General features: G+C 38.2%; 9 non-coding genes across 9 annotated transcripts; all 9 read left to right on the top strand.

Moving 5' to 3' along the window:
• Positions 1-869: 869 nt before the first annotated feature.
• TRNAT-CGU (transfer RNA threonine (anticodon CGU)) lies at positions 870-942 on the top strand. Its single transcript has one exon. It is a non-coding gene; the product is annotated as a tRNA-Thr (tRNA).
• A 1,450-nt stretch (positions 943-2,392) lies between these two features.
• TRNAT-AGU (transfer RNA threonine (anticodon AGU)) lies at positions 2,393-2,466 on the top strand. The gene has a single exon. It is a non-coding gene; the product is annotated as a tRNA-Thr (tRNA).
• Positions 2,467-2,903: 437 nt separating this feature from the next.
• On the top strand, positions 2,904-2,976 carry TRNAT-UGU (transfer RNA threonine (anticodon UGU)). Its single transcript has one exon. It is a non-coding gene; the product is annotated as a tRNA-Thr (tRNA).
• Positions 2,977-4,560: 1,584 nt separating this feature from the next.
• Positions 4,561-4,634, top strand: TRNAT-AGU (transfer RNA threonine (anticodon AGU)). The gene has a single exon. It is a non-coding gene; the product is annotated as a tRNA-Thr (tRNA).
• A 2,101-nt stretch (positions 4,635-6,735) lies between these two features.
• TRNAT-AGU (transfer RNA threonine (anticodon AGU)) lies at positions 6,736-6,809 on the top strand. Its single transcript has one exon. It is a non-coding gene; the product is annotated as a tRNA-Thr (tRNA).
• Positions 6,810-7,248: 439 nt separating this feature from the next.
• Positions 7,249-7,321, top strand: TRNAT-CGU (transfer RNA threonine (anticodon CGU)). Its single transcript has one exon. It is a non-coding gene; the product is annotated as a tRNA-Thr (tRNA).
• Positions 7,322-7,754: 433 nt separating this feature from the next.
• On the top strand, positions 7,755-7,828 carry TRNAT-AGU (transfer RNA threonine (anticodon AGU)). The gene has a single exon. It is a non-coding gene; the product is annotated as a tRNA-Thr (tRNA).
• Positions 7,829-16,580: 8,752 nt separating this feature from the next.
• Positions 16,581-16,654, top strand: TRNAT-AGU (transfer RNA threonine (anticodon AGU)). Its single transcript has one exon. It is a non-coding gene; the product is annotated as a tRNA-Thr (tRNA).
• A 945-nt stretch (positions 16,655-17,599) lies between these two features.
• On the top strand, positions 17,600-17,673 carry TRNAT-AGU (transfer RNA threonine (anticodon AGU)). Its single transcript has one exon. It is a non-coding gene; the product is annotated as a tRNA-Thr (tRNA).
• Positions 17,674-18,490: the final 817 nt, after the last annotated feature.

Here is an 18,490-nt window from a genome sequence, read left to right as displayed (position 1 = left end):
CATCTTACGGTTGAACAGATCATCTTAAACCTTATAAAAACCCAAGTATTTTCAAGATTATAGAATGAATACTGTTATTGCAAAATGAAAAAAATACATATCTATGAGAAAGACGTAGATGAAATTTCTACCTAGATTTGAGCAATATTAATACCTTCATGAAAAAAATTGTAAAGAATTAAAAAAATGAAATTGGGTTTTATAAGAGTACCTGTTTATTAAAACATATTAATCCTTGTGTAGTAATTGAGTATCTTTTCGTGTTTAAGATTACAATACATATAAAGAAGAATTTATAGTAGAAAACACATTTTCATCATCAACAATAAATTATTTATGCATTTTTTACTATTAACGTTGGTGCTGTGGCTTAGCTGGTTAAAGCGCCTGGCTAGTAAACAGGAGATCCTGAGTTCAAATCTCAGCAGCGCTTTGCTTTTCTCATTGTTATATAACAAATCATTTTCATTAGGTCTTATTCCGATACAATTAAAATATAAAAGTCTGATTCTTCTTACGGTTGAACAGATCATCTTAAACCTTATAAAAACCCAAGTATTTTCAAGATTATAGAATGAATACTGTTATTGCAAAATGAAAAAAATACATATCTATGAGAAAGACGTAGATGAAATTTCTACCTAGATTTGAGCAATATTAATACCTTCATGAAAAAAATTGTAAAGAATTAAAAAAATGAAATTGGGTTTTATAAGAGTACCTGTTTATTAAAACATATTAATCCTTGTGTAGTAATTGAGTATCTTTCCATGTTTAAGATTACAATACATATAAAGAAGAATTTATAGTAGAAAACACATTTTCATCATCAACAATAAATTATTTATGCATTTTTTACTATTAACGTTGGTGCTGTGGCTTAGTGGTTAAAGCGCCAGTCTCGTAAACAGGAAATCCTGAGTTCAAATCTCAGCAGCACCTAAATGTTTTCTCCATGCTTTCCGAATAATTTTCATCAAACAAGTGTTGAATTCAATTTAAGAATAAACGTATGATTCTATGAACTTTAGAATAAGTTATCTTAAAAATGAAATATAATACTTGGTATTGTGAAGATTTTTGTAGGAATGCATTGACTGAAATAGGGGGAAAAATGACAAAGAACAAGATAAAGGTGAATGATCACTCTATTGTTAAATTCAACTAATCCATTCTTCAGCAAGGTATATTTTAAAATGATATGAATAGGGTAAACTTCAAATTAAAGAGGTGTTTTTGAATAAGTGAAGAGTCTTCATTCATCTTAAGTGGTTGAGTAGAGAAGTGTGTGAACTTAGAAAAGAATATGAAAGTGAAAAAGCAATATTCTCTTGAACACCATAAAGAAAAGTGTTTCAAAATTAAGAATCAAGTGGGTGCTGTGGCTTAGCTGCTTAAAGCGCCTGTCTAGTAAACAGGAGATCCTGAGTTCAACTCTCAGCAGCGCCTTGCTTTTCTCATTATTATATAACAAATCATTTTCATAAGGTCTTATTCCGATACAATTAAAATATAAAAGTCTGATTCATCTTACTGTTGAACAGATCATCCTAAACCTTTTAAAAACCCAAGTATTTTCAAGATTATAGAATAAATACTGTTATTGCAAAATGAAAAAATACATATCTGTGAGAAAGACGTAGATGAAATTTATACCTAGATTTGAGCAATATTAATACCTTCATGAAAAAAATTGTAAAGAATTCAAAAAATGAAATTGGGTTTTATAAGAGTACCTGTTTATTAAAACATATTAATACTTGCGTAGTGATTGAGTATATTTTCATGTTTAAAATAACAATATATATAAAATAGAATTTATAGCAGGAAACACATTTTCATCATCAACAATAAATTATTTATGCATTTTTTACAATAAATGTTGGTGCTGTGGCTTAGTGGTTAAAGCGCCAGTTTCTGAAACAGGAAATCCTGAGTTCAAATCTCAGCAGCACCTAACTGTTTTCTCCATGCTTTCCGAATAATTTTCATCAAACAAGTGTTGAATTCAATTTAAGAATAAACATCTGGTTCTATGAACTTTAGAATAAGTTATCTTAAAAATTAAATGAAATGCTTGGTATTGTGAAGACTTTTGTAGGAATGCATTGACTTAAATAGGGAAAAGAAAATGACAAAGAACAAGATAGAGGTGAATGATCAATCTATTGTTGAATTCAACTAATCCATGCTTCAGCAAGGTATATTTTAAAATGATATGAATAGGGTAAACTTCAAATTAGAGAGGTGTTTTTGAATAAGTGAAGAGTCTTCATTCATCTTAAGTGTTTGAGTAGAGAAGTGTGTGAACTTAGAAAAGAATATGAAAGTGAAAAAGCAATATGCTCTTGAACACCATAAAGAAAAGTGTTTCAAAATGAAGAATCAAGTTGGTGCTGTGGCTTAGCTGGTTAAAGCGCCTGTCTAGTAAACAGGAGATCCTGAGTTCAACTCTCAGGAGCTCCTTGCTTTTCTAATTTTTATATAACAAATCATTTTCATTAGGTCTTATTCCGATACAATTAAAATATAAAAGTCTGATTCATCTTACTGTTGAACAGATCCTCTTAAACCTTATAAAAACCCAAGTATTTTCAAGAATATAGAATGAATACAGTTATTGCAAAATGAAAAAAATACATATCTATGAGAAAGACGTAGATGAAATTTGTACCTAGATTTGAGCAATATTAATACCTTCATGAAAAAAAATTGTAAAGAATTCAAGAAATGAAATTGGGTTTTATAAGAGTATCTGTTTATTAAAACATATTAATACTTGCTCAGTGATTGAGTATCTTTTCGTGTTTTAGATTACAATACATGTAAAGAAGAAATTATAGCAGGAAACACATTTTCATCATCAACAATAAATTATGTATGCATTTTTAACTATTAACGTTGTTGCTGTGGCTTAGTGGTTAAAGCGCCTGTCTTGTAAATAGGAAATCCTGAGTTCAAATCTCAGCAGCACCTAACTGTTTTCTCCATGCTTTCCGAATAATTTTCATCAAACAAGTGTTGAATTCAATTTAAGAATAAACGTATGATTCTATGAACTTTAGAATAAGTTATCTTAAAAATGAAATATAATACTTGGTATTGTGAAGATTTTTGTAGGAATGCATTGACTGAAATAGGGGGAAAAATGACAAAGAACAAGATAAAGGTGAATGATCACTCTATTGTTGAATTCAACTAATCCATTCTTCAGCAAGGTATATTTTAAAATGATATGAATAGGGTAAACTTCAAATTAAAGAGGTGTTTTTGAATAAGTGAAGAGTCTTCATTCATCTTAAGTGTTTGAGTAGAGAAGTGTGTGAACTTAGAAAAGAATATGAAAGTGAAAAAGCAATATGCTCTTGAACACCATAAAGAAAAGTGTTTCAAAATTAAGAATCAAGTGGGTGCTGTGGCTTAGCTGGTTAAAGCGCCTGTCTAGGAGATCCTGAGTTCAACTCTCAGCAGCGCCTTGCTTTTCTCATTATTATATAACAAATCATTTTCATTAGGTCTTATTCCGATACAATTAAAATATAAAAGTCTGATTCATCTTACTGTTGAACAGATCATCTTAAACCTTATAAAAACCCAAGTATTTTCAAGATTATAGAATAAATACTGTTATTGCAAAATGAAAAAATACATATCTGTGAGAAAGACGTAGATGAAATTTATACCTAGATTTGAGCAATATTAATACCTTCATGAAAAAAATTGTAAAGAATTCAAAAAATGAAATTGGGTTTTATAAGAGTACCTGTTTATTAAAACATATTAATACTTGCGTAGTGATTGAGTATCTTTTCATGTTTAAGATAACAATATATATAAAGAAGAATTTCTAGCAGGAAACACATTTTCATCATCAACAATAAGTTATTTATGCATTTTTTACAATTAATGTTGGTGCTGTGGCTTAGTGGTTAAAGCGCCTGTCTCATAAACAGGAAATCCTGAATTCAAATTTCTGCAGCACCTAACTGTTTTCTCCATGCTTTCGGAATAATTTTCATCAAACAAGTGTTGAATACAATTTAAGAATAAACATCTGGTTCTATGAACTTTAGAATAAGTTATCTTAAAAATTAAATAAAATGCTTGGTATTGTGAAGATTTTTGTAGGAATGCATTGACTGAAATAGGGAAAAGAAAATGACAAAGAACAAGATAGAGGTGAATGATCACTCTATTGTTGAATTTAACTAATCCATTCTTCAGCAAGGTATATTTTAAACTGATATGAATAGGGTAAACTTCAAATTAGAGAGGTGTTTTTGAATAAGTGAAGAGTCTTCATTCATGTTAACCACATGGCTGCTGGGCGTTTCCCCCCCCTGTGCTGGAAAATGCCATTTTAGTGGCACCATGACGAGCTCAGCTCGTCATCAGCACACGACACCCGTGGGTGATGACGAGCTGAGCTCGTCATCAGCATCGAAAGGGTTAAGTGTTTGAGTAGAGAAGTGTGTGAACTTAGAAAAGAATATGAAAGTGAAAAAGCAATATTCTCTTGAACACCATAAATAAAAGTGTTTCAAAATTAAGAATCAAGTGGGTGCTGTGGCTTAGCTGGTTAAAGCGCCTGTCTAGTAAACAGGAGATCCTGAGTTCAAATCTCAGCAGCGCCTTGCTTTTCTCATTGTTATATAACAAATCATTTTCATTAGGTCTTATTCCGATACAATTAAAATATAAAAGTCTGATTCATCTTACTGTTGAACAGATCATCTTAAACCTTATAAAAACCCAAGTATTTTCAAGATTATAGAATGAATACTGTTATTGCAAAATGAAAAAAATACATATCTATGAGAAAGACGTAGATGAAATTTCTACCTAGATTTGAGCAATATTAATCCCTTCATGAAAAAAAATTGTAAAGAATTCAAGAAATGAAATTCGGTTTTATAAGAGTACCTGTTTATTAAAACATAATAATCCTTGTGTAGTGATTGAGTATCTTTTCGTGTTTAAGATTACAATACATATAAAGAAGAATTTATAGTAGAAAACACATTTTCATCATCAACAATAAATTATTTATGCATTTTTTACTATTAACGTTGGTGCTGTGGCTTAGTGGTTAAAGCGCCAGTCTCGTAAACAGGAAATACTGAGTTCAAATCTCAGCAGCACCTAACTGTTTTCTCCATACTTTCCGAATAATTTTCATCAAACAAGTGTTGAATTCAATTTAAGAATAAACGTATGATTCTATGAACTTTAGAATAAGTTATCTTAAAAATGAAATATAATACTTGGTATTGTGAAGATTTTTGTAGGAATGCATTGACTGAAATAGGGGGAAAATGACAAAGAACAAGATAAAGGTGAATGATCACTCTATTGTTGAATTCAACTAATCCATTCTTCAGCAAGGTATATTTTAAAATGATATGAATAGGGTAAACTTCAAATTAAAGAGGTGTTTTTGAATAAGTGAAGAGTCTTCATTCATCTTAAGTGTTTGAGTAGAGAAGTGTGTGAACTTAGAAAAGAATATGAAAGTGAAAAAGCAATATTCTCTTGAACACCATAAAGAAAAGTGTTTCAAAATTAAGAATCAAGTGGGTGCTGTGGCTTAGCTGGTTAAAGCGCCTGTCTAGTAAACAGGAAATCCTGAGTTCAACTCTCAGCAGCGCTTTGCTTTTCTCATTATTATATAACAAATCATTTTCATTAGGTCTTATTCCGATACAATTAAAATATAAAAGTCTGATTCATCTTACTGTTGAACAGATCATCTTAAACCTTATAAAAACCCAAGTATTTTCAAGATTATAGAATAAATACTGTTATTGCAAAATGAAAAAATACATATCTGTGAGAAAGACGTAGATGAAATTTATACCTAGATTTGAGCAATATTAATACCTTCATGAAAAAAATTGTAAAGAATTCAAAAAATGAAATTGGGTTTTATAAGAGTACCTGTTTATTAAAACATATTAATACTTGCGTAGTGATTGAGTATCTTTTCATGTTTAAGATAACAATATATATAAAGAAGAATGTCTAGCAGGAAACACATTTTCATCATCAACAATAAGTTATTTATGCATTTTTTACAATTAATGTTGGTGCTGTGGCTTAGTGGTTAAAGCGCCTGTCTCGTAAACAGGAAATCCTGAATTCAAATTTCTGCAGCACCTAACTGTTTTCTCCATGCTTTCGGAATAATTTTCATCAAACAAGTGTTGAATACAATTTAAGAATAAACATCTGGTTCTATGAACTTTAGAATAAGTTATCTTAAAAATTAAATAAAATGCTTGGTATTGTGAAGATTTTTGTAGGAATGCATTGACTGAAATAGGGAAAAGAAAATGACAAAGAACAAGATAGAGGTGAATGATCACTCTATTGTTGAATTTAACTAATCCATTCTTCAGCAAGGTATATTTTAAACTGATATGAATAGGGTAAACTTCAAATTAGAGAGGTGTTTTTGAATAAGTGAAGAGTCTTCATTCATCTTAACCACATGGCTGCTGGGCGTTTTCCCCCCCCTGTGCTGGAAAATGCCATTTTAGTGGCACCATGACGAGCTCAGCTCGTCATCAGCACACGAAACCCGTGGGTGATGACGAGCTGAGCTCGTCATCAGCATCGAAAGGGTTAAGTGTTTGAGTAGAGAAGTGTGTGAACTTAGAAAAGAATATGAAAGTGAAAAAGCAATATTCTCTTGAACCCCATAAAGAAAAGTGTTTCAAAATTAAGAATCAAGTGGGTGCTGTGGCTTAGCTGGTTAAAGCGCCTGTCTAGTAAACAGGAGATCCTGAGTTCAAATCTCAGCAGCGCCTTGCTTTTCTCATTGTTATATAACAAATCATTTTCATTAGGTCATATTCCGATACAATTAAAATATAAAAGTCTGATTCATCTTACTGTTGAACAGATCATCTTAAACCTTATAAAAACCCAAGTATTTTCAAGATTATAGAATGAATACTGTTATTGCAAAATGAAAAGAAAATACATATCTATGAGAAAGACGTAGATGAAATTTCTACCTAGATTTGAGCAATATTAATCCCTTCATGAAAAAAAATTGTAAAGAATTCAAGAAATGAAATTGGGTTTTATAAGAGTGCCTGTTTATTAAAACATAATAATCCTTGTGTAGTGATTGAGTATCTTTTTGTGTTTAAGATTACAATACATATAAAGACGAATTTATAGTAGAAAACACATTTTCATCATCAACAATAAATTATTTATGCATTTTTTACTATTAACGTTGGTGCTGTGGCTTAGTGGTTAAAGCGCCAGTCTCGTAAACAGGAAATCCTGAGTTCAAATCTCAGCAGCACCTAACTGTTTTCTCCATGCTTTCCGAATAATTTTCATCAAACAAGTGTTGAATTCAATTTAAGAATAAACGTATGATTCTATGAACTTTAGAATAAGTTATCTTAAAAATGAAATATAATACTTGGTATTGTGAAGATTTTTGTAGGAATGCATTGACTGAAATAGGGGGAAAAATGACAAAGAACAAGATAAAGGTGAATGATCACTCTATTGTTGAATTCAACTAATCCATTCTTCAGCAAGGTATATTTTAAAATGATATGAATAGGGTAAACTTCAAATTAAAGAGGTGTTTTTGAATAAGTGAAGAGTCTTCATTCATCTTAAGTGTTTGAGTAGAGAAGTGTGTGAACTTAGAAAAGAATATGAAAGTGAAAAAGCAATATTCTCTTGAACACCATAAAGAAAAGTGTTTCAAAATTAAGAATCAAGTGGGTGCTGTGGCTTAGCTGGTTAAAGCGCCTGTCTAGTAAACAGGAGATCCTGAGTTCAACTCTCAGCAGCGCCTTGCTTTTCTCATTATTATATAACAAATTATTTTCATTAGGTCTTATTCCGATACAATTAAAATATAAAAGTCTGATTCATCTTACTGTTGAACAGATCATCTTAAACCTTATAAAAACCCAAGAATTTTCAAGATTATAGAATAAATACTGTTATTGCAAAATGAAAAAATACATATCTGTGAGAAAGACGTAGATGAAATTTATACCTAGATTTGAGCAATATTACTACCTTCATGAAAAAAATTGTAAAGAATTCAAAAATGAAATTGGGTTTTATAAGAGTACCTGTTTATTAAAACATATTAATACTTGCGTAGTGATTGAGTATCCCAGCTAACTGGGAAGACTTTGTTGTGGACCTTGGCGCACTGTGGAAAGCTCTTGCACCCTTGAACGTAAGGATTACCCTAGCGCCTCGCCGGACCCACTTCGCGGGTCCCGCAGCGCCTTGCTGACTTGGGAGCTGCCGGTTGTCTGTGGAAGCTTCGGGGAGTGCGGGGCAGGCGAGTGTGTCAGCAGGGCTGCGAGCATTGAGGCAGGGACTCCAGCGTCCAGGAGTCCCTGCGCGCCCAACTAGTCACATCTGGGCTGCTCTCCCCACTGGCCACGCCCCCCGCCAACGGAGCCAAAAGCGGATCAAATCCTTGAGTCACTGGGACCCTCCAGCTAACTGGGAAGACTTTGTTGTGGACCTTGGCGCACTGTGGAAAGCTCTTGCACCCTTGAACGTAAGGATTACCCTAGCGCCTCGCCGGACCCGCTTCGCGGGTCCCGCAGCGCCTTGCTGACTTGGGAGCTGCCGGTTGTATGTGGAAGCTTCAGGGAGTGCGGGGCAGGCGAGTGTGTCAGCGGGGCTGCGAGCATTGAGGCAGGGACTCCAGCGTCCAGGAGTCCCTGCGCGCCCCACTAGTCACACCTGGGCTGCTCTCCCCGCTGGCCACGCCCCCCGCCAACGGAGCCAAAAGCGGATCAAATCCTTGAGTCACTGGGACCCTCCAGCTAACTGGGAAGACTTTGTTGTGGACCTTGGCACACTGTGGAAAGCTCTTGCACCCTTGAACATAAGGATTACCCTAGCGCCTCGCCGGACCCGCTTTGCGGGTCCCGCAGCGCCTTGCTGACTTGGGAGCTGCCGGTTGTCTGTGGAAGCTTCGGGGAGTGCGGGGCAGGCGAGTGTGTCAGCGGGGCTGCGAGCATTGAGGCACGGACTCCAGCGTCCGGGAGTCCCTGCGCGCCCAACTAGTCACACCTGGGCTGCTCTCCCCGCTGGCCACGCCCCCCGCCTATCTGCCCCCAAGTGGGCGTGGCAGTGTACATAGGTGAGCAGAGCTTCCGCTTCGCGGGAGAGCGCCGGGAGAAGCCCGGGACAAGGGCGGGACCGTCTAAGGCCGTCATAGGCCGGAGTAGGCCGGGCTGGGCCTACCCTCTTGTGTTGGTTATTTGAACCCTGGCCCTATTTACTGTTACAGCCCCCTGTCGAATACAATCTACCATTTATTGTTATGCCGTCCCCGGCAAGGGAGAGCACCCCATTGAAGCAGGGAGGAGCAAAAAACAGGACCTTAGAGAACTATTTCTCCCAGGCTGTGGGGGAGGGGGACAAGGAGAGCAACTTATCCCGGCTAAGGGCAGAACGGAGACGCTCAATAGATAACTTGAAAAACACACCCCTTGGAGATCACCCCACCACGCCCAGGGAGGAGTTGACCTCAATAGATGATGTCCCACTCCTGCTGAGGGATTGTACCAACACCCCACCAGTTCTACCCATGAGTATAGCCCCAGTTATCAGCCCAAGTCCCACTAGGGTGACCATTGATTTAGTCTCCCAACTCCCTCCAGCCCCTAAGGCCAGGAAAGCCAAACCCAAGCCAGCCACTACGCAAGGTGTATTTGGGCCTCCTCCTAATAAACGTAGGAGGAAATCGAAGGGAGCCCAGGGGAAGAGCAAACCCAAAATCTCTCACTCGGATTTTGGGAAGTCTTCAAAACCCCCCTTATTAGCAGCGAAATTACCGGTTGAATCACACCCTAAACCTACTGCCCAGGATGCCTTGACTCCCGCCCCGACAAAAGATACAGGAACTAATATTGCTAATGTTCCCCTTTCTGTTGTCCCGCTTGGAAACCTGGAATTTCTGTTAAGGTCTTTATTACTACCGATTAGTGAGAGTATAAAAAAGATTGAGATCAGACTAACCATTCTGGAGGCCACACTAAGTAGCTTGAAAACTCCGGCTGGTCAACAGGGAAGGCACCCAGAGCCCACTTCCACCACATTAGCCCCCCATCAGCCCGTAAATAGTGCAGCAAATTCAGCCCCTTCACAAGCCGCGAACGCGGCGGTCCTGCAACAACCCTTGAGGACCAAGCCTGCACCAACTAAGTCCCTCAACTCTAACACGCACATTCCTCCTGCAGGCCCTGTTCTTCCGGCACAGCCGGTAGATAGTACCACATTGACTCCTCTAATGAAGCTTCTCCCGAGACCACGTAGGCCTAACCTACCCCCAGAGACTAATGATTTCACTGTAGTCATGGCGGGTGTCCCCCCACTCGAAGTAGGTGAAACTGAGGACTTCTGTTCCCTGAAAAGTAGGGTAATCAGGTGGTTAAATATAAATAGACCCCTCCCGGTAGACCTTAATAATGAAATCATAATGGTAAGAAGGGTGCCATGGGTGGGGAGAACACATAAATCAATAATAGGGGACTGCATACTGGTGAGATTTAGGGACACAGGAACGGTGTCCTACATATGCCAAGGGAAGAATAGATCTAGGGAATCCACCATCCAAACCCTTCGTGTGCCTTTCTTTTTTCCCATTATCCCAGCTCCATTGCAGCCGCCCCAAATTCATGACAACCGGGAGAGGGTTGGCAGGAGGGGGAGACAACATGACTTTAACCCTAGGCCAGTATTTGGCCAACCAGAACCACCCTCTCACACCTACAACCGGTTCGATTGTCTGAATGGTCTAGAGGGGGTAGATTGACAAACGGATAATGCCCTCCAGGGTTACATGGGAAAGGGTGCTTTGGCAGAGGTGTTGGAGGAGCAAAGCTCTCAGGCTCAGCAAACTCTACCGAGTGGTGCTGGGAAATTGGTGTATGCTGAACCTAAGGCTACAGACATAGAATGTATAGGAGGGGGACATGGGCTGGACTCACAAGGGTCAGTGCAGGAGATACCACTAAGGCCCCAGGGGGGTTCAGAACAGAGGGGGGAGGGAGTGAGACTGATCTCCTGGAATATACCAGGCCTGGCAGGCAAATTTAATAATAAGGAATAGGTTGACTTTATCAGAAGATTTCATGTTATATGTGTGCAGGAGACATGGGCCCCGGTGAATAATGATCACTTACAGGGGTACAAGTGTTTCTTTGTTCCCGCACGAAAAACCGGATCAGGGAGAGCAATGGGCGGATTGTCCATTTACGTAGATTTAGACCTCCCAGGCACCTGGTCTTCCCCAGATTGGAATTCACATGGGATTCAGGCAGTTCGGTTCCTCGGGAAGGGGTTAAGATTTACTGTTTTTAACATCTATAATACTGAGATAGCGGATAATCATATCCCGCTATTAGCTGAACTGGACTGCAGGCTGGGACAAGAAACAACATTCCAAAATAATGGCCAGTCTCACGGGCTGCTATTAATGGGAGACTTTAACTGTCATCTCTGTCCGGCACTGGTTAAGGCCAATACAGACTGGTCACAATGCCCTATGGAGAAGGGGCCGCATTTTTCTCACACGCCTACTGGGTCGGCTCTCAGTTTGCTTCGGCTTAAGTACGACTTAGAGCATACCATTAACATGATAGGCTCACAGACGGATGGCACACTTACACCAACCTTCAAGGGCAGGGGTTGCTCATCCATTATAGACTATATTTTGGCTTCAAGATCCCTGATAAATAAAATAATTAGTGTAGGCATAGAATGGAGCAGTTTCAGCGACCACAACCCTCTTGTTTTGGAGCTTACGTATAGGGTGGGCGCTGGAATCAGAGTCCTTCGCACAATCGAGGAGAGGGTCACAGACCAAGGCAGGAGACTAAAATGGTCCAAAATAGACGGGGTAAAGTTTTACAAAACCTTGGGTGACAAGGGCAAATTGGCCATTAACGACTGTTTAGATCTAGAAGTCCAGGGATCAAGGTTATTGGAAGCATTTGACCAGATTGCTAACCTGATCGACGGCCTACTTAAGACCAGTGCGCCCACACGTATCCTGGCTAATCCCCGGTGGTTTGATAAAGACTGTTCTAAAGCACTGAGGGAGTTGAAATGCTGCCTTAAATTAAAACCAAGGGACCCTCAAAAAATCAAGGTGTGCAGAGAAAAATACAAAAAAGAGACCAAAAGGAGGAAACTTGCCCTGCAGGCAGAAGCATGGGCAGATTTAAGAGAGGCAGGGGAAAGAAAGGATTTAGCGGGTTTTTGGAGAATCATTAATAAACCGACCTTTCAAGAAAATGATTCCCCGGAGATAGGGGCTAACATCCTCCCGGAGCAGTGGGTCAACCATTTTAGGGGTTTATATAACCATGAGTCCGGTACCCCTGTAGAGTTACCGGTAACCCCAAGTCAGGTTCCCTCGGTAGTATTTACTCTCAAGGAGATAACTGCAGGGATGGATGGTCTGACTAAAAACAAAGCCCCGGGCCCGGATGGAATTCCCCCTGACCTGTTTCTAAGCAACATAGAATTATGGGCCCCTCTGATGACCAGGGTTATAAACACTGCTACCACCTGTGGCCTGCCACCATCTTGGTCTAAAGCAATTATTGTGCCGATTTTCAAAAAGGGCAATAGGGACGACCCTAAGTGCTATCGGCCTATTTCCCTGATTGATGTATCGGCCAAACTTTTGGGTAGGGCAATCCTTAACAGACTGTCCGAGTGGACCGAAGAGAATAACACCTTCTCGGACACTCAATACGGGTTCAGGACAGGGAGGTCCACCAGTGACCAATGCCTGAACCTTTATATGCTGACTGCCAAACATACTTTGGCCAGTGATGAACCAATTTATATGGGATTCATGGATTTGGCAGCAGCATTTGACCATGTCAATAGAGGAAAACTGTGGGATATGATGTCAAGTATGGGGATTGAGAGTGGTTTAATCACCATATTAAGGGAATTGCATAGCGACACCACTGCCAAGGTTCGATTCAATAGGGAGGGAGGATTGTCTGACTCTTTTCCCTGTAAGAGTGGAGTCAGACAAGGTTGCATTCTTGCCCCTTTTTTGTTTTCCCTTTATATTAACAACCTGGAGCAGTGTCTGTTGGGTTTAAAGGCAGATTCCCCAAGGGTCGGGCCGCGCCATATTCCTGTTCTGCTCTACGCAGATGACGCGGTCTTGCTTGCACGTACACCCCAAGCCTACAAATCCTGATAGACGGGTTTGTTAAGTTCATGGGTGCCCTGGATCTCTCTGTTAACCTGGGTAAATCGTATGTGCTCCTGGCTGGTAAAAAAACTTCCTCTAAATTTACTTATACAATAGGCACCCATACTTTAGAGGAGGTTAAAACGTTCTCTTATCTTGGAGTAACCTTTGATGGCGCTTTGCAGTTTAACTCCCTGGTGGCGGAACGTTGTAGTAAAATGATTGCCTCCAATGGGGCAATAGCTAGCTATGGCAGGAGACTAGGCAGATGGAGCCCGGAACAGGTGATGAACTTGTACAGCTTCGTATCATGCTCCGAAGTAATCTATGGGGCTGAAGTATGGGGCTTTGTGAACACCACTAGAATCCAACAGGAAGAAAACAAATATCTGAAATCTATCCTGAGGGCACCACCCAGTACCGCTGGAATCATAGCTCATAGGGAGCTAGGGAGGCCATACTTGGATGACCTGATAAAACTCAGGCCAATTGTGGCCTGGTTAAAAATATGGGTTAATCCAGATGCGCATCTCAGCAGAGAAATTCTATTGGACTGCTTGGATAGGGCCAAATGCATGCGCATTCCCTGGCTCAAAGGACACAAAGCACAAGGATCCTACCTCTCCCCCACTTTGTTTAACCTCGTCATGGAACCGCTCGCCACCCTGCTCCAAGCTTCTAATGTCCAATTCCATATGTACGCCGACGACACACAACTGTACCTAAAGCTTCAATCTCCGGAAGATATCAAACATCTGAACTCCACGCTTATTAACACTCAATCTTGGCTAGCCGATAATCACCTCAAACTAAATGCTCTGAAAACTGAGTTCCTTCTCATCTCACCCCCGGCGAAAATTTCCACCACCCAAACATGGCTCAACAACCTAACAGCACTCAATGTCCAACCCACCATCGTGGACTCAGCGAAATCCCTAGGCATCACACTGGACGCCAAGCTCAACATGCAGCAACACATCAGCAAAGCCACAAAAGCAGCTAATTTCCAAATAAACACACTGAGGAAAATCAAACCCTTCCTTCCGACTGAAGACTTCCGAACTGCTGTACAAGCGTTAGTCATCCCTCGAATCGACTACGGAATTGTGACCCTCAGCGGACTCCCGCTATCCACAACAGCACCCTTAAGAGCCTCCCTGAACGCTGCCGCAAGACTCATTACTGGCTCAAGAAAACATTCGCATATTTCCCCAGATTTAAAGTCCCTAAAATGGCTGCCGTTTGAAGCCAGAATACAACTAAAAATTGCAGTTATGACACACGCGGCCGTGCACCACAATGCACCCAACTACCTCGCTCAAAAATTGTCCATATCAGGAGGTTCGAGGTCCAATAGAAGCTCAAAAAATCTACTCCTGAAACCCCGTAGATTCAGGAAAGAGAAAACCTACAAGCGCTCCTTCTCAGGAATGGCACCCAGGATCTGGATTGCGCTCCCGCCTGAAACTAGGCGTATCTCCTCCGCTGCACTCTTCAAGAAAGAGGTGAAAACCATCCTTCTGGCCAAGATCTCCTGAACCTTATAGGTAGTGGATCAGAGACTCTACATTGCCTTGTATCAATGCTCACCTTGTCCTTTAGCATTATACCTCTACTTGATGGTGACACTACTACGCTTCTTTCGTCCTACCGACCAATATATGAGACACATTGGGTCACTGATTCACCCTCCCGATGCCCTCACTCAGTGCGCTCTCTATACTAAAACACTGGTATAAGCCTGCCACACACCCAAGGTGTACCTGAACACCTATGTAATGGGATCCATGACTTGTGCCGTTTTATTACCTGTTCACCTGACTGTATATTGATATGTTTTATGTATTTTATTTTATTATTATCCTTTCATGTTAGTGACTACTACATTGCTCCCATTACCTCTGTTCTTTCCTACTGCCCCTACCCTGCCATTGTGAAGTGCTCTGATATCTGTAAGGATCTTGTTCGCGCTATATAAAACTTTGAATAAATAAATAAATAAATACGTAAAAAACACCCTTGAGGAATTAGGTTCTGGAAACCTCTTCACGAACCCTACAACAATTTCAGCCCAGCACAAGAAACAAGTAGGGGAAATTTTCCTAGAGCGGAAAAGCCAATGCAGAGCTGAGGCTGAAGGAGTTAAAAAGACTGTGAGGGCTCATAACCTGGTGAAGAGTGTGGAGGGTATGGAGCCTTATCTGTACCTCGTGCACAACGCACAGGATAGATTTCTAATATGTCGTTTTAGACTGAATTTACTTCCTTTTATGTTGGCTTCACCTGCAGGTTTCACCACATCAATCGAGCAGAAGGGACCCTGCAGCTGCGACAACAGGTCTCCGCAGGATTCCCTTCACTTTGTTTTGCTTTGTCCCTATTTTTCTATGCCCAGGCGCAGATTTCTTGTAAATATTTTTTAAAAAGCCCAACAGGAACATGCCAGGGATGCATTAGTCTTTTTGCAAAAAGCCTCTGACCCCCTAACCTTGTGCTGTATTATAAATTTCATTAAGGTGGCGGTCCGACTAAGGCTGACTAGGGGAGAGGAATGAAATGTCTTGGATTTTCTATTTTAAAATTGTGGATCTGTATGTCGGTATTTCCATTTGTATTAACTTTGTGTATAAGGATCTTGATTAATGTTTAATGACTTTTTTATCTATGTATATATATGTGTGCTTTTATGGTGTTTTTTAATCACCGAATAAAGATTCTTAAAAAAAAAAAGAGTATCTTTTGATGTTTTAGATAACAATATATATAAAGAAGAATTTATAGCAGGGAACACATTTTCATCATCAACAATAAATTATTTATGCATTTTTTACAATTAATGTTGGTGCTGTGGCTTAGTGGTTAAAGCGCCTGTCTCGTAAACAGGAAATCCTGAGTTCAAATTTCTGCAGCCCCTAACTGTTTTCTCCATGCTTTCGTAATAATTTTCATCAAACAAGTGTTGAATACAATTTAAGAATAAACATCTGGTTCTATGAACTTTAGAATAAGTTATCTTAAAAATTAAATAAAATGCTTGGTATTGTGAAGATTTTTGTAGGAATGCATTGACTGAAATAGGGAAAAGAAAATGACAAAGAACAAGATAGAGGTGAATGATCACTCTATTGTTGAATTTAACTAATCCATTCTTCAGCAAGGTATATTTTAAACTGATATGAATAGGGTAAACTTCAAATTAGAGAGGTGTTTTTGAATAAGTGAAGAGTCTTCATTCATCTTAAGTGTTTGAGTAGAGAAGTGTGTGAACTTAGAAAAGAATTTGAAAGTGAAAAAGCAATATTCTCTTGAACACCATAAAGAAAAGTGTTTCAAAATTAAGAATCAAGTGGGTGCTGTGGCTTAGCTGGTTAAAGCGCCTGTCTAGTAAACAGGCGATCCTGAGTTCAAATCTCAGCAGCGCCTTGCTTTTCTCATTGTTATATAACAAATCATTTTCATTAGGTCTTATTCCGATACAATTAAAATATAAAAGTCTGATTCATCTTACGGTTGAACAGATCATCTTAAACCTTATAAAAACCCAAGTATTTTCAAGATTATAGAATGAATACTGTTATTGCAAAATGAAAAAAATACATATCTATGAGAAAGACGTAGATGAAATTTCTACCTAGATTTGAGCAATATTAAGACCTTCATGAAAAAAAATTGTAAAGAATTCAAGAAATGAATTTGGGTTTTATAAGAGTACCTGTTTATTAAAACATATTAATCCTTGTGTAGTGATTGAGTATCTTTTCGTGTTTAAGATTACAATATATATAAAGAAGAATTTATAGTAGAAAACACATTTTCATCATCAACTATAATTTATTTATGCATTTTATACTATTAACGTTGGTGCTGTGGCTTAGTGCTTAAAGCGCCAGTTTCGTAAACAGGAAATCCTGAGTTCAAATCTCAGCAGCACCTAACTGTTTTCTCCATGCTTTCCGAATAATTTTCATCAAACAAGTGTTGAATTCAATTTAAGAATAAACATCTGGTTCTATGAACTTTAGAATAAGTTATCTTAAAAATTAAATAAATTGCTTGGTATTGTGAAGATTTTTGTAGGAATGCATTGACTTAAATAGGGAAAAGAAAATGACAAAGAACAAGATAGAGGTGAATGATCACTCTATTGTTGAATTCAACTAATCCATGCTTCAGCAAGGTATATTTTAAAATGATATGAATAGTTTAAACATCAAATTAGAGAGGTGTTTTTGAATAAGTGAAGAGTCTTCATTCATCTTAAGTGTTTGAGTAGAGAAGTGTGTGAACTTAGAAAAGAATATGAAAGTGAAAAAGCAATATGCTCTTGAACACCATAAAGAAAAGTGTTTCAAAATGAAGAATCAAGTGGGTGCTGTGGCTTAGCTGGTTAAAGCGCCTGTCTAGTAAACAGGAGATCCTGAGTTCAACTCTCAGGAGCTCCTTGCTTTTCTAATTGTTATATAACAAATCATTTTCATTAGGTCTTATTCCGATACAATTAAAATAGAAAAGTCTGATTCATCTTACAGTTGAACAGATCATCTTAAACCTTTTAAAAACCCAAGTATTTTCAAGAATATAGAATGAATACAGTTATTGCAAAATGAAAAAAATACATATCTATGAGAAAGACGTAGATGAAATTTGTACCTAGATTTGAGCAATATTAATACCTTCATGAAAAAAAATTGTAAAGAAGTCAAGAAATGAAATTGGGTTTTATAAGAGTATCTGTTTATTAAAACATAATAATACTTGCTCAGTGATTGAGTATCTTTTCGTGTTTTAGATTACAATACATATAAAGAAGAAATTATAGCAGGAAACACATTTTCATCATCAACAATAAATTATGTATGCATTTTTAACTATTAACGTTGGTGCTGTGGCTTAGTGGTTAAAGCGCCTGTCTTGTAAATAGGAAATCCTGAGTTTAAATGTCAGCAGCACCTAACTGTTTTCTCCATGCTTTCGGAATAATTTTCATTAAACAAGTGTTGAATACAATTTAAGAATAAACGTATGGTTCTATGAACTTTAGAATAAGTTATCTTAAAAATGAAATATAATACTTGGTATTGTGAAGATTTTTGTAGGAATGCATTGACTGAAATAGGGGGAAAAAAATGACAAAGAACAAGATAAAGGTGAATGATCACTCTATTGTTGAATTCAACTAATCCATTCTTCAGCAAGGTATATTTTAAAATGATATGAATAGGGTAAACTTCAAATTAAAGAGGTGTTTTTGAATAAGTG

This window comes from Lissotriton vulgaris, chromosome 12 (assembly GCF_964263255.1).
Source record: "Lissotriton vulgaris chromosome 12, aLisVul1.2, whole genome shotgun sequence".
NCBI classification, from domain to species: Eukaryota; Metazoa; Chordata; class Amphibia; order Caudata; family Salamandridae; genus Lissotriton; species Lissotriton vulgaris.
The sequence above is the reverse complement of the archived record's forward strand: the minus strand, read 5'-3'. Positions and strand labels throughout refer to the sequence as shown.